The sequence below is a fragment of the Felis catus genome, chromosome A1 (genome assembly GCF_018350175.1).
Source record: "Felis catus isolate Fca126 chromosome A1, F.catus_Fca126_mat1.0, whole genome shotgun sequence".
Taxonomy (NCBI): domain Eukaryota; kingdom Metazoa; phylum Chordata; class Mammalia; order Carnivora; family Felidae; genus Felis; species Felis catus.
In genome coordinates, this window is record NC_058368.1 from 125,316,005 (window position 1) to 125,336,343 (window position 20,339).

The following is a 20,339-nucleotide window of genomic DNA, read 5'->3' on the forward strand; positions in this document are numbered from 1 at the left end:
CCTCCCCTGCTTGTGCTCTGTCTCTCTGTCACTCAAAAATAAATAAACATTGAAAGTATTTTAAAAATTCTGTCTTTTAGATGTTGTATACACATCAATCCTTGCTCCTGTAGTAGTTCAGTGATTCTCAAATCTGAATGTTTAGTGGAGTTAGTTAGGGAGTTTTAAAAAATACAACTGTCCCATCTCTACTTATTCACAAGGTCTGGCGGTGAGGCCCGGGAGTCTAGACACTGCTCCACAGATGCTTGGCCTGATAGGGAAGTGCTAGAGTAGCTTATGGCTTTTCTTAGGTAGACAATTACCCTCTCCTTAAAGAGACCATGTTGAAGTGACATGATGGTGACTTTTGTGGTTATGGCTTTGTCATGTGGTCCTTTGGAGTCCTTCCTGCTCCCATGTTGATGGCACTGATTGGTGACTGACAACTAGGAGGAGAAGCAGAAATTGTGTTTCTACTGTAAGCAACTGTCATGTATGTGGTAAAAAGACCCTTGTCTTTTTTTAAAAATTTTTTTAATGTTTATTTTTGAGAGAAAGAGAGAGAGAGAGAGAGAGAGAGAGAGAGAGAGAGAGAGAGAGAGAGAATGAGCAGGGGAGGGGCAGAGAGAGAGGGAAACAGAATCTGAAGTAGGCTCCAGGCTTTGAGCTGTTAGCACAGAGCCCAATGTGGGGCTTGAAGCCATGAATCACAAGATCATGACCTGAGCCAAAGTCGGATGCTTAACTGACTGAACCACCCAGGCTCCCCAGAAGACGCTTGTCTTTAATTTAACCGAGCTGTCTTTTAATTTGGCTATTTCAGTGACACTCGAGGGATAGTTATCCTTAGAAAGACTGGGAGGGAAAAGAAAATGAAAAGTTAATAAGGATTATTATAAGGATTTGTTAAAGTTTTTTGATAAAATAAAATGAACACGAGGGGGCAGCAAACCACTGCTCAGAGGAAGGTCTGCACAAAATTCAGTAGGGCAAAGATTGTTTTCTTAAAAATTTCATGTGTTTGTTAAATATCTTCTAAAAAAGGTGGCCCTGATATCAGAGCCACTCTTCCCTGAATGATAGTTTCAGTCTTTTCAATGTTCCCTTCCACATTATCCTGATATCCCATATCTTCTCATGAAGCACATTTGAATGTGATACTTGACACTTGAGTGTTTCCACACACTGGGGCCCTCATAGGGAACCCTCCTCGTTCCTTTCCCAGAGACTCCTCACACTGATCCTCCAAGGACACTCCATCTCTTCTGGAAAGAAGCAGCTTGGGTAGTTCACTGACTGCATCTTGAGGGATGAGGAAGTGGAAGTCTTTGAGTATGGAGTTGACCAAAGCCCTCACACAGGTGATAGCACTCAGGCAGACCCAATCAGGTGTGTATGTGTGCTGAGGGATGACCCTGAGGCCCTGCGATATACTGAGGGACATTCTGAATAGCCAAAGGCTAAAGGGTGTATGGCTAGGTATTTTATTCTACATCACCTATGTCTGTTTCCTCTGTTAACTCTGGAAGTTATTACCAGGTTATCTTCTTAACTAGAACTTTCCATAGTCCATCCAAACATGGAAAACAAAAACAAAAACAAAAATGATGTCCTGCATTTTTACTGTTTAAGTGGCCTGATATGGTTGTTTTTGCTGAGAGGAAGGAGTTTTTCAGTTGGTATTCATAGGGCCTTGGTACCATATGATGTTTTCTGGTAAGTACTCCTAGGGGAGACTCCACCAGAGTGTGGGGTGTTTGTTGGGTTATGGTATTCTCTTCCATGAGCTGTGTGGCCTTGAACATGTCACAGAACCTCTATTTCCTCATTTGTAGAAGGAGGGAGTTAGCCTAGAAAGTGGCTTTTAATCAGAAGTGAAGACCAGTGGGTCTCGTTCGAAGCATATAGGTCCCCAAGCTACATACTCTCCCACAAAGTCACAGTGTCCACAGGTGAGCCCCTGGCATGTGTAAGTGGCTGGTGGGGGCAGGGAGACTGGGAACTTAGCCTACTCCAAGTGATTCTGGTTAGCTCCCCAGGGGATGAACACTCAGGTTAGGATATTGCAAATATTCCTTCTAACAGACATTCATTCACTCATTCATTAATTGACCAAAAATTCAGCAAAAATATGCCGATGTAAAGGTATTTATAATTCCATTTGGAATTCAGATCCACTAAAAAGTTGCCACAAAGATTATACAGAGCATGCCAAATACACACATGAACTGTTCCAATAAATATAGTAATGGGTACTTGGTCAGGTAACATTAATATCATTATTTATTTTTTAAGTCTCAGTGACCTGATAGTAGCTGATGAAATGAAACCCCCTGGGACATATGAACCAAGAAGTGAGTGACACTGAATGAATGAAGTAGCTGCTGCATGGAAGGTTCTGGAAAGAGAATCTGAAGTTCTGTGCCAGATACCCCTATGCCGCACAGCGATGGTGTGATCTAGGCAAATTGTCTTGGATTTCTTCATCTTTCTTAATTATTCCTTTCCAATGGGGATTATAAAAACTTCTGTTTATTGCCTGGGATGAAGACTAGGATTAAATGAGATCACGTGTGCAAACACACTTTGTAAACTATAAAAGCCACAGGACTTAATAATAATATTGCCTTCCCTGCCATCTGGTCTTCTATCAAGCAGGAGTGGTGAGAATTTTCCCCTCATCCTGCATCTCTTAAAGACAGCAGTAGACTGAGTTTTTTTTTTTTTAAATATATGAAATTTATTTGTCAAATTGGTTTCCATACAACACCCAGTGCTCATCCCAAAAGATGCCCTCTTCAATATCCATCACCCACCCTCCCCTCCCTCCCACCCCACCATCAACCCTGAGTGGGTTTTTAGTTTGCACACGGTGAGTGGCCACTCTGTGTTTTCTCTCTTTTACTTTCCATAAACCACAGCAGTGCACATTTTCATGTGCTCGGCCTCAGCCAACTCCTCTCTGAAGTTCCCTTCATACAGCATCCATCTCCTCCACCAAAAATTGTGCCCTGTGGTCCAAAGTACCTCAGCCGAAGCCTTTTCCATTTTATTGTTTAGTTTCCCTGTAAATGTTAGGCTTGTGGTGAACTGGGGCCTTGGAGCTACAATAGCTCCATTTTGGTTTTTTTGGGATAAGATTCCTGAGAAAACAAAGCTGAGTGAGCCTGAGAAAAGCTGACCAATGTGTCCTGCATTGTCCTCCTCGTCTCTCCCTTGAGGGGCAGGGGACTTTCATATCTTTGTCTTGGGCTTCAAGGTAAGCCTTTCTTGCTTCAGATATTGAGGGTCTTTTTTTATGCTTCTTCATTTCTAGAGTGAGGAGAGGGGTTGGTGCATTCGTTTTACAAGAGGGAAGGAACATATTGTTTAGCAGGAGAGGCATTCTGGGATCAGATGGACCAAAGAAACAGGTGTGGAGATGCCATAGCAACTGCTGTTGTTCCTAGGGAACATGGTACCCTGGCCCCTTACAGTTTCTTCCTAAAGGAAGGAAGGGAAAGGAGGCATTGGATGACCTGATTCAAGATCACTCGCAATGCTAAATTTGTAATGAAGTCTCTGCAAGGCGCAGAAGCTGTGCACTTTCTTTCTAATTTTACAAATCACTGGGGGAAAGTTCTGGCCTCACGAAGAGAACTGAGGAGATGGCCAGCCCTGTACCTCTGCTCTCCCAACTCCCCTGGCCCTATGTCTTCTCAGTCACTCTCAGTGGGCAGCTGGCTCCTTCCCAGGACACATGCTCTGCCACTTAACAGTGATCCCCAGATGAAGACAGATGAGGAGTCAGGGTCCTTTTTTATCAGTGCTGAACTTGGGATGGTTTCTGAGTTTCAGATCAGTGCTTCTCATACCCTCTGTAGGGGAGGACCAGCTTAAAAACGGTCCTAGTCCATCACAATTTTGACAGATATAACACAACTGTCAAATTTCTATAAATGTTTCAGAAGACTTGCTTTCAATTGCTACCTGAAGCCATTCTGTAACAGTTCTCGTCCTGGGACAGCTGTATGGGCCGTGTTTTGGGAAGCACTGCTCTGGAAGACTGTGAAAGGCCACACTCTCCAGTCCAGGGCTCACCACTGCCGGGCTGGGCAGGGTGCAACTTCCATGCCTCAGGCCCTTCACCTGCAGATAGAATAGGGCAATGACAGGGCCTGCCTCCTGGAATTGTTGTGAAAATGAAGTGCGTTAATCCACACCGACCTCTTTGAACACAACTTTGCTATTATTAAAGTGTAAGCCAAAGGCCAGTCAGTCCCAATCGACAATCAGCTGTTGATGTTGAAGGTGTTTGTGTCCCTGGGATGGTAGCCAAGCTGGTAATAAGGGCAGAACTTTGAGCCAGCCGCCCCTGCTCATCACAGTAGATGGCAAGACCTCCTTTCTCACCCATACTCATTCAGGTGAGGTGGAACTGCAAACATTTCATGCCTTTTGCTTTTTCTGCTTTTTTTTTTTTTACAGTTTGTCTGTAGTTTTGCTTGGGAAATAAGAATCTATTGAGTCATTGTGTTTATCTTCTTTATTTCTGGTTAGTTTCTCTTTCTAGTTAAAATATACAGAAAATTCTAAGCTCACAGTACGTCAGGGGGATGTTTAGATCTAAAATAAACTTTTTGGTCAAGACTAAGAAACAAGGGGGAAGGACTCATTTAATACATTCACCTTTTCCTTTAGAGATCTTCAACTTTTCTCTTAGGTGAACAGCACCATTCCTTTTAATTAGTATAGATCATCTTATTTCTGGTTGGCATTTTACATTCTGACATGTTCTAAAAGCAGAAAATATCAGTAAGATGTTTTAAACCAACTGAATCATTCTTACCAAGTCATCAGCTTAAAGCTGATGCCTATAGCATAAAACACTTTAAAAATGACCATTTCACTATATTCCATCAGAACTTGACCTCATGTTTACACTGTAGTTTTCCTAAAATACAACAGAAAACTGGGTGAGAAATTTCTGTTTACAGTGTGAATCTTATTTCTCCACTGGCTTCTGTTTTGTTTAGAAGTTGCCTTTTCACAGCAGGTCTTGTGACTTGAGCAACACACAAAATAAAGGCTGCGTGGTATTTCTGTGTTGAAAGGTCCCATTCAATCTGAGGGGGAGAATTGGTCAGATGAGCAATCGATGTGTGGCTCTCTGTACACCTACAGAGGAATAAACCACAGTGAATAAACTACACCAAGATAATTGACAGGGTGCTCCTTTTTTTTTTTTTTTTTTTTGATGGTGATTCTGGAGGACTTCACATGTGTGTTGCTAGCCTCACCTGCTCACAAGTGATAAAGGAGCCAAGCAAATGGCACCAATTCACAGTTCTCAGGGTTGCATGAGATGCAGGAGGACACCTGATTTACAATGGCCACCACCCTGCTGCCCCTAGAAGGGCTCTTTGCTGTTCCTGAGCTACTGGCTGCTCTATTCCCTGCAGTCCTGACTGAGCAAATGCCAAGTTATGTTCCTTGATGAGCTCGAGACTGTCACACTGGGAGTTCTGACCTCTCGGCCATCCTGTGTGTACCAGAGCACCTCCAGCTGAAGGACTCTCTCTGACTGGGTCTATCCCTGAGTCCTGGGCATCTCCCTCCGGGACTGGTGGACAGACTGTGTTGTTGACCTCTTGCCGTAGAGGCACAACTACCTAAATGCCTTAGACGGTACCTATTCAGCTGCCACCCTCCATTTTCATCAACACCTTTAGAACCTTTCTCTAAAATCAGAGTATTTCTTTTTGGAGAATGTAACAGTCCCCTGGTGAATTTGTTCTTTGAAGTAAGCCTGCTCAAGGGAGTGATAGAAATATTTGAGGTGTTTCCACTGTATTCGTTGAAAAAGTATTTATTTGTGGGGCACCTGGGTGACTCAGTTGGTTAAGCGTCTGACTCTTGATTTCAGCTTAGGTCATGATCTCATGGTTCCTGAGACTGAGCCCTACGTCGGGCTCTGTGCTGACAGTGTGCAGCCTTCTTGGGATTCTCTCTCTCTCTCTCTCTCTCTCTCTCTCTCTCTCTCTCTCTGTTGGCCTTTGTGGGCCTCCCCTGCTTACACTCACGCTTGTACTCTCTCTCTCAAATATTAAAAACAGAAAGTATTTGTTTGAAATGGATAAATATCATGGCCCCTCTGTTAACACTCTGCCCCTCCATTCCCACTCCCCACCCCCAAGGCATAGTGTCACTAAGTGGTAGAGTGTAAGATCACTTCTAGGGGCCCCATGAGAGGGACCTCTCTGCCTGATAGAGTAGGATAGTCACCTGAAGCCTATCTGCTCTGGCCCATTCTCTCTCCTCTTCTCTGGGTCTCTAATTGAACATATTTGATTTTCTCACTGTGGCCTTTATATCTTTCCCCCACTCCCTTCTATATTCCATTCCCTTTATTCTGTGTTTCATTGTTTCTTGTGACATAACTTCCAGTTCACTAATTTTTTATTCAGCTTTCTCTAACCTGCTGGTAAATTGGTACATTATTTTAAAGTTTGGTTATTGTATTCTTAAGTTTTGAATTTCAACTGATTTCTTTTCCAAATCTACAACATTACTTTCTCTCTTTTCCAATTTCATGCCAAAATTGCTCAGGTTTCTTTTTTTTCTTTTTGATCACATTGATTATAGTAGTTTTATTGTCTTTATCTGGGATTTTATTATTTGGATTACCTGTGTGTTCATTCCTATTGTTACTGTGCTATTATTGTTCATATTGTCCTCCCTTTGAGGCCTGGTTACGTTTGATTGTGTGTTGGGCTCCACATTTGAAAACATTACTTGGAGAAATAATTTGAGGCCTACAATGGTATCTCTCACCAGAAAGAATTTTATTTTGCTTCTGCCAGGTGCCTGGAGGTAACTAGAGGTGCAGTCCAGGGTTAAGGTAATATAATTGCAGGGTTTCAGACTTTGTGGGACACTCAAAAAACTTTTTAAAAAATGCTTATTAACTTATTTTGAGAGAGAGAGAGGGAGAGAGAGGCAGAGAGAGAATCTCAAGCAGGTTCCACACTCAGCACGGAGTCTGTCGCAGGGCTCAATCTCATGACCACAACATTACAACCTGAGCTGAAATCAAGAGTCAGACACTCAACTGACTGAGCCACCCAGGCACCCCTACTCAAACAACTTTCAATCTGGCTGCATCTGAGAGCAGGTTCAATCGTGGTTCGCACTTTTTTCTAGAGTACTGCTCTCAGGGTACCAACCAGTGAGCAGCTCCCTGGAGCCCCTTTATGGCAGGTTCTGTCTTTTGCTCTTCTATTCTCATGAGCTACTGAAAGTACTTCTTTGATTTTTAACTACCTCTTTAGGGCAAAGGCAGCCCCAGAAGTGGGGCCTATCTCTCTGAATTTCCATTTTTAACTAGACTATGGCCATGTAATTCTTCCCTCTCTTGTTAGCCTTTATGAAAATATTTTTGTATAATTCATCTAGCTTTTAAAAGTTGTCTTCAGCAGAAGAGTTCATTTGAATGATCTGGTTTGTCTTTAATGGAAATAGAATTGAGAACAGTTCTGTAAAGGCTGGCTGATGTGTGTCTTCAAGGAGAGAAACTCCCAGCTGCTTGTTCTCGGCTTCTATGTCATCAGAAGTCAGGTGTATGCTCACCAGCGCCTCCTACAGCAACAAAGGAAGCATCTCACCTGGGGACCTCCGGTCTTGTCATTCTGTATCATATACCCAGGGCTGGCTTGAGGATGTAGCAGGTGGCAAATTCAGAACACAAGTAGTAGTACAGAGTATACTCTTAGGCTCTCAGTGTAGTGGCAAAATCCTGAGTCTGTGAAATGTGAGGAAAGGGCGTGGTGTCTGAGAGAAGGCAACAAAACCGCGTCTCCAGATGCAAGCTGGAGTGGGCGGCCAAGCAAGAACCTACTCCCACACCACCTTCTACCGTGGACAGTGCCTACGTGTCTACTTCACTGGCTTTCGAACTTCAGCATGCATGAGAATTATTGGAGAGCTTTTTATAACACACAAGTTGTTGCCATCACCCGCCGTCCTAGAGTTTCTGATTCAGTAGGGCTAGAGCCTGAGAATTTGCATTTCTCACAAGTTTCCATCTGGTGCTGCTGGTTTTGGCACCCCGTTTTGAGAATCCCCAGTTTACTCTAACCTTTAACTAGATTATACATCTCTTAACGATGGGGACTTTAACTCCTCCTTGGTCTCTCTCCACCTAGCTCAGGAGTAGGACCCACACAGAACCTGCTTATGTAATACTCACTGACCAAATACCTTCAAGGGTTGTTGTGTGTGTTGGGTTTCATAGTAGCTCTGCTGTCTGTGGTAACAGTCACTCGGACACTTGATCTATATGTTTCCCCTGCTTGGGTTGTAGAGACAAAAGTGTTCTGGGCCAATAACTGCTGTTAAAGCACTTTCCCTCTTAAGGGCATTTCTTCGCTTGTTGCTTTGAGAAATGAGCATACTCTCTTTCATGAACAAATGCTGCTAGTGACAGGCCCCAATTTCTAGAAATCAGGGCTGGTTAAATTTAATCTAATCACAAGGACAAAAGAACATGCACCCAGAAAGAGAAGCAAAATAAATATGAAGATAAACAGTCAAGAAAGAGAGGAAGGAAGAACCTTCAGTCTGAAACAGGTGGCTCACATACAGCGTTTGACCACTGTCTGAGTGTGTCTGGAGAAGGATCCTGGCAGTTTGGCCCTTGGCAGTTTGGCCTTGGTGTTTACTGTCCCCAGCTGGTGGGTAGGGAAGGCCAGCCCAGTAGGTAGGTAGTGAGAGAAGCTCACCTTTTCTCAGGCACTTGCTGGTCTTCTCTGAGGGCTCTTTCTAACCTCTGTGGCCCAGTGTTTTCCTGATGTTAGGGGTCCCTCCTGTCTGATGAACTGGTAGGTGGCCAGACATTAGAGTATTAACGACTGAAGGGCATTTTCATGTTGTTTAGTTAAGTTCCACAAATTATTGATTACCTTCCAGATGTCAGGTATCTCTAGCTACTGGAAGTAAAGAAGGAAATGTTGCCCAGCCTCTTCTTTCATTCTAGTGGAAGACCCAAGGCCTTGTGGCAGGGGTGGGCAGTAGGCAAGAATGGGCTCAGTTGACTGGAGCACTTTAGAAACTGAAAGGAGATACTAAATTGAAAAAAAAAAGTTTTTGAAACGTTTATTCATTTTCGAGAGGCAGAGGAAGACAGAGCATTAGCAGGGGAAGGGAAGAGAGAGTGGGAGACACAGGATCTGAAGCAGGCTCCAGGTTCTGAGCTGTCAGCTCAGAGCCTGATGTGGGGTTAGAATCTCTGAACAGTGAGATCATGACCTGAGCAGAAGTTGCCCACTTATCTGACTGAGCCCCCACCCCCGACCAGGCACCTGAGCTTTTGCATTTTAAAGCAGGACCCTGAGGAAAAGGAGCAGCTCTTTCCTTCAAATAACTCTTCTGGTGGAATTTAGGGTGCCCTGACCCCTGGGGGTGCACAGGAGGAAAGCTTTCAAATGAAACTACTCTAGGTGACCACTGATAGGACCTTCTTTACTTAACAAGTACTTATCATTTGTAGGGGCAGCAAAAGTCACTTGATAGTTCCTTGTTCCTCATTTCAGAAAAATAAGAGACCAACTGATTAACTCAGAGCTCTTGAAAACAGGGAGAAGCCCTTACCCCACCTTTCCCATACTTACCTCTGTCTCTCTCCCACTCAGTAGAAAGTAAGTAAAGCCAAGGTCAGTAACAAGGTAAGCCAAGGTAAGTAACAAGGTCAGTCCCAGGCTAGGAGATATCTCATCATATAGCTCTAAACATTTAGACAAAGCTAAGTTCTTTGCATTACAGCTAAATGGCATCTACTGGCCTTGTCACTCCCTCACCTGGCCTCTGCCCCATGTCTTCCCTTCATTGCCAGGTTTCTTTTTTAATCACCTGGACTGGGCTTGCTTTCTCACCTGCTGAGAGCACATTCTCACAGTAGTATAATTGCATAGCTGTGGCTTATATTTTGCTACTACTTTGGGTACAGTTTGCTGCAAGTAAGGACATTTACAATCCCTGGGAGATGTTGAAACAGTCCCAAAATGGCAGACATGCAAATGCTCTGCCTGATTAGCTGCTACGTATTAAAACATATGGTTTAAGGACTGAGTACCAATTTTATGTTTCCATATAGTACTGTATGGTTTTATATAACAAGGAAAATTGCAGAATGCTGATGTTTATGGAGCAGTCAAATCTGTGCATTTCATAGGCATAGACCATGAATTCTAACTGGGAGTTTCATGTTTATAGAGGCTTTTTGCATTATGTATTTTTAACATTTTTTATTCCGATGAGGATTGAGTTCTGTTTGTTTCCCTTGTTGGATTATACTTCAATCCACTGTCTTTCCTTGAGATTTTTCTGGGTATGCTAACAGTATGAAAAGCTTAAGGTTTTTCTTTCAGAAAAAAACTAAGAGCCCAGCATCTGGTTAGGTAGATGGTTGTTAAGGGTTGAATTGTGTTCCCTGAAAAAGATGCATTGAAGTCTTGGCTTGTAGTCTCCAGAATGTGACCTTATTTGAAAATAGGGTTATCACAGATGTAATTACTTAAGATGAAGTCATGCTAGAATAGGGTGGGCTCCATATCCAAAATGACAAGTGTCCTTATAAGAAGATGGCTATTTGAAGACACAGACTTTCATGGAGAATGCCACATTGAAACAGAAAATGGCCCTGTGGACACCTTGATCTTGGACTTTTGGCCTCCAATGCGGAGACAACACATTTCCATTGTTTTAAGCTGCCCAGTTTGTGGTAAGCAGTTAATACCCCCTTATCTACAGTTTTGCTTTACGAGGTTTCATTTACCTATGGTTAACTGTGGTCAGAAGCAGGTGGTCATTCTTCTGACAAATTGTCAGGTTGGTAGTAGCCTAACATTTTGTCACAATGCCTGCGTCATTCACCTCGCTTCTTCTCATCACAGAGGTCTTTTATCATCTCACATCATCACAAGAAAGGGAATGTAGTACAATCGGATATTTTGAGAGACAGAGGCCACATTCACATAATATTTTTTTTAAAAGTTTATTTATTTATTTTTGAGAGAGAGAATGTGAGTGGGGCAGAGAGAGAGGGAGACAGAGAATCCCAAGCAGGTTCTGCTCTGTCAGTGCAGTGGGGCTTGAACTCCAGAAAGTGGGACAGCCATCCTTCACACTGTGGGGTTCCTTTGTGTGGATTGTTTTAAGCCTCCTATTCTGCTCAGTGGCTTTTCCATTTCCTTCCTTCTTGGTTTCAGCCCCTTTGATAATGGGTAGGATGCTCATGGTCCTGACAAGACCAATCATTATGATGTATTCCTCAGCAACAGTGGCACATAATTCAGAGCCAGAAAAGGTATAATGTCCTTCCCCGTAGTGGATAGAGAAGCATTGAAAGTAAGTGCTTCCTTCCCATTGGAATGCTAACTGGGACTACAGGAAGCCATATGTATTTTTTTTTCCTGAGGTAGAGAAGGCCTGTCCGCAGTGAGTGAACCACTGAGAAGTCCTGAGTTTTTGAGTTCCCTGGTCTCATCTCCAGGCTGCCAATCTTGCCTTTCTGACCTCCATTTTGTGACCTACTGTCAGATTCTTCCTAACTACAAGATTCACTACATTCCATTTCTACTTGCACTAGTTAGAATTCCTTCTTGTCATTTATAACAATCCAGCCCCACCTGCAAATCTTTCCTGAATCCTCTTCCTCTCCCTCTTTCCAGGTAAAGAATTATTTTATTTTACTTCCGTTACACCTTATAAATCCTCTTAGAGTATCAGACAATAATTTTTTTTTTTTGGCTTGTATGTTGCTGGATCCCAACAGACCATGAGTTTCTTGAGAACAGAGGCTTCATCTTATTCATTTTTATTTCTTAGTGCTGTGCCTGGATTATATCTATGACCCCCATTTTTAGGGAGCTTGACTGGCTACATGATCAAATGAGTAATGAACTAGCTCTAATGGGATCACAAAATGTTAAAGCAGTAAAGGAATCTAGAGTTTTTCCTACTGTAATGGTTTTCAAATTCTAGAAGCTGAATCCTTTCTTCAAGTGAAATCTTAGGTTGAAAGTATCCTGTGGTTCACCCAGGATACTGCCTGCCCATCCTTTTCTCTGACCCTCCTGCCCCACAAGGTGACCTCTGTGGAACTTTTAGGGTTTTGTGGATCACTGTTTGGTAACCATGTTTTCTTTTTTTTTTTAATTTTAATTTTAATTTTTATTTTTGAGAGAGGGAGAGACAGAGCACAAGCAGGGGAGGGGCACAGAGAGACACAGAATCTGAAGCAGGCTCCAAACTCCAAGCTGTCAGCGTAGAGCTTGGCCCAGGGATCAAACTCATAAATGATGAGATCATGACCTGATCCAAGATCAAGAGTCAGGCTCTTAAACATGTTTTCTTAGAGTCATTGAGCTTGGGTTTCTCCATCTGGCTTCCTTTCCTTATAAAGAGATTTTGACATGTCATAAGGTGATGCTATTATACCACAAATACTTCCTTCACATACGTGCATGCACTCAGGTACACATACACATCCCTCTCTCAGGTCCTGGTGAAAATATTGAAGAAGATGATGTACATAACTCAAAGTCTCATAATATGTGGAATTCACAGTGGCTATTGACATTCTGGCAATAGGACCAGCTCAAAGGATTAAAGCTTGACCAGAATTTATGTGGGAGAATCTACTTTCTGAATTATAACACCTTTCTCAAACCCCTTTCCAATTATGCTCCTCAATCTACTACTCAACATCATCAGAACACCTCATGTCCTATCATAAACCACTGACCTGCCATGATAGATTAAAGGCAGCATATTAATACGATATTCCTCTTCTATTAAAAAATGTTCTTGTTAAGGTTTTAACTTACCTTACCTTTTCAGGATTTTGGTATCTGGTATCATATAGCTTCTACTTGTTTACAACAGTGAAGTCCTCAAGTATATTTGGATGCTCCCAACATCTTGCTACCAGGATGACCCTTTCCTATGCTTGGTATTAGGAAATAAATGTAAATTTTGAGGTTGCTGGTACTATCAGTAGGAGACTCTTGAATTCACATTAGGGCAGGGTGTCTGAACTCATTTGAACAAATGATACTCTACAAATTATAGTGAATTGAAAAAGCACCAAAAGAACTTATTAAATGAAATTTGCATGTAAATTACAGTATATAGCAAATATGGAATCACTATGAATTAATTGTTGCAAGAAATAAATTTTATTAAATTTTTAAAATAATATTAATGGGACAAAATTAGATAAGTGAAAATTTTGTTAAGAATAAAAAATAGGGGCATCTGGGTAAGCATCTGACTCTTGATTTCAGCTCTGGCCATGATCTCATGGTTCATATGATTGAGCCATGCTGAGCGTGGAGCCTGCTTGGGATTCTCTCTCTCCCTCTGCCCCTCCCCCTCCATAGGCATGCTCTCTCATTCTCGCTCTCTCTAAATAAAAGTAGGTTGAATTTTTCATTTTGTTAATGATTACTTTTTCTGGCAGAAACTTTTTAGTTTGATGTAGTTCCTTGTTTACTTTTGATTTTGTTCCTTTGCTTTTGGTACCAAATCCAAAAAATAATCTTGGCCCAAACCTATGTTAAGGAGCTTACATCCTGGATTTTCTTCTAGGAATTTTATGGTTTTAGGTCTTACATTCAAGTCTTTAATCCATTTGAATTGATTTTTGTGTATGGTGTAAGAAAGTGGTCTAGTTTCATTCTTTTTCATGTGGTAGTCTAGTTTTCCCAATTATTGAAAAGACTGTCCTTTCCCCATTGTATATTCTTGGCTGTTTGTTGTAAATCAATTGATCATGTAAGTGTGAGTTTATTTTTGGGGTCTCTATTCTGTTCTATTGATCTATGTGTCTGTACCTATACCATACAGTTTTAATGACTATAGCTTTGTAGTATAGTTGAAAATCAAGGGGTGTGATGCCTTTAGCTTAGTTCTTGTTTCTCAAGATTGATTTGGCTATTTGGGATCCTTTGTGGTTCCATACAAATTTTAGGATTATTTGTTCTATTTCTATGAAAAATGCCATTGGAATTTTGATAGGGATTGCACTGAATATATATGAAAGCAGTGTTTTAAAATTTTTTAAAAAAATGTTTAATTATATTTGAGAAAGAGAGAGAGATAGAGTGAGACAGAATGCAAGTGGGGGAAAGGCAGAGAGAGAGGGAGACACAGAATCCGAAGCAGGCTGACAGCTCAGAGCCTGATGTGGGGCTTGAACTCACCAGCTGTGAGATCATGACCTGAGCCAAAGTCAGACGACTAACCGACTGAGCCACCCACGTGCTCTGAAAGCAGTGTTTTAAATAATTTGTCTATGTCTGCTAAATTTTACAATGATATTTCTGAGTCAGACTCCCACATCAAAAGCAGTTTAGAACCCATCCATATATATATATATATATATATATATATATATATATATATATATCCATATATATAATATAATATATATCCATATATATGTATATATATTATGTATATATGGATATATATATGGATATATATTTTATATGGGTGTATATATATATTTATATTTGTAATGTGTATTTATTTATTTGTTTTGAGAGACAGAGAGCGACAGTGTGAGCAGGGGAGGGGCAGAGAGAGAGGGAGAGAGAGAATCCCAAGCGGGCTGTGCATTGAGTGCAGAGCCTGATGCAGGGCTAGATCCCATGAACTATGAGCTCATGACCTGTGCTGAAACCAAGAGTTGGACATTCAACTGACTGAGCCACCAAGGCACCCCCCCCCCAATTCTTATACATTTTAAAATTACAGTCTAATTTGGAAATTTCATTTTGCATTAGGAATGTTGTAGCAGAATGAAGATGAATATCACCTATACATTTTATAATATTCAAGTCAATATGAATTAGATTGCTTTAAAATTCATTAATTGCTTTGTATTGGACAACCTCTTTCTCCGTTTCTTAGAAACTCAAGACAGAAATTTTTCATTTTTACTTTGGAGAATTCCAAACTTTTGCATGTTTTATTTGGACACACTTTGAGAGCTACAAACCTGTCTACTTTTTATGCAAAGTATCTTTCTTTTAGAAATAGCATTGTGGGGAGAATGTGTGTGAGGTATAGATGTTCAGTACCCAATAAAATAAAAAATATCAATCCATATCCTAGACCAGCCATCATTTATGAGATGACTGTTGGTAGACAACCTGCCTTGGAGATATGGTTTGCCCTGCTCACATCACCAAGAAGTGCTCTGTGAGCTCACCATTTAGAAAAATGCCTGGTACCTAGTGTCCCAGCTGTCTGTGGGTTAGGTGAGGTGATCTCTCATATAATATTTCATTGCTTTGAGACACCAGTGGTTGCACCATTGATTTAATAATAGCTTTTTAGGGGGCACCTGGGTGGCTCAGTCAGTTTAGTGTCTGACTCTTGATTTTGCCTCAGGTCATGATCTCACTGTTGGTGAGTTCGAGCCCTCATCAAGTCCCGAGTCTGGCTCTATGCTTACATAGACTTCTTGGGATTCTCTCTCTCCACCCCCCTCTCTCTCTGCCCCTTCCCCGCTCACACACACTTGCATGCTTGCATTCTCTCTCTCTCAAAATAAATAAATAAACATTAAAGAAAAATAATTGCTTTTTAGGAAAAAAATGTGCCACATCAATTATTGATTGCGTTGATTCTAGAAACTTTAAAATGTGAAAAAAATTTTCATTTTAGAATCAAAGAAATAATAAAGCTACACACATGTGCCTAGCATTTTTCTAATTTTTGTATATTTAGAAGATTGGGACTTCTCAGTGGTTCACTCACTGCGGACAGGCCTTCTCTACCTCAGGAAAAAAAAATACATATGGCTTCCTGTAGTCCCAGTTAGCATTCCAATGGGAAGGAAGCACTTACTTTCAATGCTTCTCTATCCACTACGGGGAAGGACATTATACCTTTTCTGGCTCTGAATTATGTGCCACTGTTGCTGAGGAATACATCATAATGATTGGTCTTGTCAGGACCATGAGCATCCTACCCATTATCAAAGGGGCTGAAACCAAGAAGGAAGGAAATGGAAAAGCCACTGAGCAGAATATTGCCTCCTACATATCTCTATCATACATATAATTTATTGGAGCATGGTTTGTAAATATTACTGTAAATTGAGAGGGGATACAGAATGTCATTGAACAGAAAAAAAAGAAAACTGTCATAAAAGTGGTACTAGCCAAAGGAAGCTGAAATGGTAAGGAAGGCAAGCTAAAGGCAGCAGATATTTACTGAAATATTTCAGGACTCAATAAAATAAATAATATTCACTGACAGCAATCAGGACCCCATAAACAGATTGCCAGCAAACTGCTCTCTGTTCCCAGGGAATGTCCCCACAAAAAGAAATTAGTGTAAAATTTGGGCAATTGTTTTGCAAACCACAAAAGAGCATCTGAATGTTGTGTTGTTTTCCACATTTGTTCTTGCTTAGCTGAGAACAGAAAGCTGCAGATGGCCATCAGTCATGAATTTTGAGGCTGAGAGTGATTTCTTGGCCATTACGGATAGTTTTGGGAGGGGCCAGACTCCCATGGCCTTGAATTCAGTCATTGCCCTTTCTCTCTCTTTCTGTAGCCCCATTCCTCCCAACCCAAGGTATCAATCCTGCCCTGTTACTGTGCAGGATGGAATATGCCTGGAGTGTGTGTGTGTGTGTGTGTGTGTGTGTGTGTGTGTGTGTGTGTGTGTGTATGTCAATATAGCTTCACATTTCTTCAACTGCTGATTCTTTGGGGCCAGATTAGGAATTTGCAACTATCTATTCCGGCTCCCTCAACCTCCAGGCTTTTAGTTTTTCCATTCATTAGCACTTCCCCCAGAATTTGGCCAAAATACAGAAAGGACATGGTTTCAAAGGTACAAAAAGATTCAATGGAGAAGTAGGTTAAAATTGATAAAGAGAAGTTTTCAGATCCTGTGTTAGGATGTTGGCTGACCTGAGCCAGTTATCAGGTTCAGACTTAGGAGTGTGAAGGATGCCATGCCTGAGTGTCTACAGAATTCTAGTGCAGCTGTTCTGGCCCTGTTAGAAGACAATTGATAATTAGCAACAGAAATTTTTTCACCCCTTGTTTATTGTTGCTTTTCATTATTATTATTTTAATTTTTATTGTCGTAAAATCCATATAATACAAAATTTATCATCTTAACCATTTCTAAATGTATATTTTAGTAGAACTAAGTACATTCACACTGTCATACAGCCAAGCTCCAGAAACGTTCATCTTGCAAAATTGAAACACTGTACCAATTAAACAACAATCTCCCACATCTCCCTTCCCTCAGCCCCTGGCAGCCACCATTCTATTTTCTGTCTCTGTGAATTTGACTATTTTAGACATTTTATATGAGTGGACTCATACAGTATTTGTCCTTTTGTTTCTGGCTTATTTCATTTAGCATAATGTCCTCAAGGGTCATCCATGTTATCATAGGTGTCAGAATGTCCTTCCTTTTTCAGGCTGAATGGACAGACAATTTTAAAGAATTTAGAGAGTTGACCACATTGGCCAGGCACATAGAGGGCACTTAATAGCCATAGGATAATTTTTATTTTTCAGGTCATGTTTCTTAAAGTGATTTAAGTATTTGTGTTTCCAACTTTCAATAAGCAGAACCAGTAAGAATGCCCTGTGGGTGTGGATGATGGATGGAGGAGACCTATCTGAGGATGCTCTGAGAGTCGCTGCATGTTCTACAAATGGTCTCTGCCCTTGCTGGCTTTTGTAAAACAAAACAAAACAAAACAAAACAAAACAAAACAAAACAAAACAAAACAAAACAAAACAAAACAAAAAAAGACCTTCCTTTTTCACTTTGAGTGGTGGTCTCAAGTTAGGTGGGTCATGATTCTGCCCTCCTCCATGGGATATTTGGCATCATCTGTAGGCATTTTTTTTAATTAAAAAATTTTTTTATTAAAAAAACTTTTTAAAATATTTGTTTTTGAGAGAGAGAGGCAGAGCATGAGCTGGGAAGGGGCAGAGAGAGGGAGACACAGCATCTGAAGCAGGCTCCAGGCTCCGAGCTGCCAGCACAGAGTGCGCCCCGGGGCTCCAACTTACGGACTGCAAGATCATGATCTGAGCCGAAGTTGGACGCTCAACTGACTGAGCCACCCAGGTGCCCCTGTAGGCATTTTTGATTGTCACAACTTGGGGTGTGGTGGTGTGCTGTTAGCATCTAGCGGGTAGAGGCCAGGGATGCTGTTAAACATCCTACAATTCACGGGACAGCCCCCCACCACCTCCCAAAAAGAATATCTAGTCCATAGGTTAATAGGGCTGAGGTTGAGAAACCCTACCACAGAGGCAGAAATTCAAGAAGGTCACACTGTGTATGTAAGTGCAGTCAACAGAGAACTTCCAATCATTACACATACTGATGATTCTCCTCTCTGAGATCTGGCATATACTGAAATAGAACAACGTCCATCTACGTCAAATGCTCAAAGTTGATACAAAAGATCACATCAACAGAGGCTTTCTTACCTAAACACCATTTATCTAAACACAAAGCCCTTCAAACAGCTGACATTCAGGGAACACAGCCTCTGCCCTGCTCTGGGAGCCCCAACCCAGAATATTTCATGCTAACGTAAACAGGATAAGTCTTTTCAGCTGCAGTGCTGTTTACCCGGAACCTGCTAGAATAAACTAGGTTGTTAACTTTAATTTAGTCAGCAGCAGTAAACACCAGGGTTCTTCCATTTGTTGAGAAGCAACAAATGTGTGGGCACATCTGACAGATGCTGTAATCTGGATTTGCCAAATTCTGAGGAGCACTTTGGAGGACTTTTTTCCCAAGCAAATGATGAACTTATCGATAATAGCCTCCTTCCCTGACAGCAAAGAGCCAATTTAAAAGTGGAAGAATCAAGTCTCATAGCTTTGCTCTGATTGGGGGTGGGAATGGAAATGACCCCTGGTGTTTCCCATTACAGCTGGGAATCAGTGAGTCAGTGATTGAGTTGAAAATGAAATAGGAAAGTTTTGTATATTATTTTTCTCCCCATAGGTGGAGAAAATACCATGTAATAAAAATCGTACAAGACTTTTTCACCTTTGCCACATTAGAATTCCCACCTAGAGGAGAGCAGGGAAAAAACTCTCAATACTGAAAAGAAATGCCATGTAGCTCAGCATCCCTTAGAGGTCCAGTGCCACCCTACTTAAGAGCAGAGGCATCCCTTTTTGTTGTAAGTATATTTCCATGCCAAAATGGACAGGCTTTGGTCTAAATCTGGCCAATCTGGTTGAACTAGAGAAAGCTCAAGTTCAAGTGTGGTAGGTAAATGCCTCACAGGGAAACACAAGTGAGTTCACTTCCGGGGGCTCATTTCACTTACGCCTTTTCTATTATTTCCTCCTGTCTTTTGCTCCATTTGACTTATTAGAGTTATAGTTGGTCCTCAGTGCAGTGGTTAGGAGTCCAGGCTGTAGATTAGAATCTGCAGATTTGAATCTTGGCTCTGCTACTACTAGCTGAGTGTGCTTTTGCATATCATTTTCCTCCCTTGCAAAATAAGTATGACAATACCTGTACTTACTTCATGTGGTTATGCTGGTTTAAATGACAGTATTTGTAAAGCACCCAGAACAGCTCCAGACGAATGGTGAATACTGTACTTACTAAGTAAATAAAATGACATTTGACGTCTTAAACTGGAAGCTCTAAATTCAGGCATTAGACTGTAAGCAGACTTGGAGTCTGGCGTTAAATCGTTATGGGGTGCAGGTATCCTAAAAGTTAACCTGAATTTACCAAATAGCCCACTTCTGCAGGTCTGATTTTAACTGATTGTAGAAGCCTCCACCCTCTTAGGCCTGCCCTGCTAAGGGTGCCAGACATCCTGGAAAAAGTGTGAGGTGGTTTTTATCAGACCAGCAAGGGACAGTTATCTGCCTTTCCATCCACCAGGTAGGTGTGATGTTGAACTAACTGCAAATTGGGTGAAGCTGGGAGCTGAATATCAGAGGACAAACTCTGTAGGACCTCTGGCATGGAGCTGTTTATGGCAATTCAGGCAGGAGGTGACAAGACCTGGGTCAAGGGGGCAGAACCAGCAACTCACACCAGCTGTGGGATGTGGCTGTTCTCACAGTCAACTGTGATGAGAGAAACTACAACAGGTGACTTATTCAGCAGAGAAAAGGGAATTGGGAAGGGGTATTTGCAGCCTGTATGGAAGAGTTTTTTTCCCCCCCTAAAGTTTCTTTATTTACTTTGAGAGAAGAGAGTGAGCAAGCATATGAGTGAGTGGAGGAGGGGCAGAGAGAGAGGGAGAGAGAGAGAATCCCAAGCACGGTCCGCACTGAGGTGGG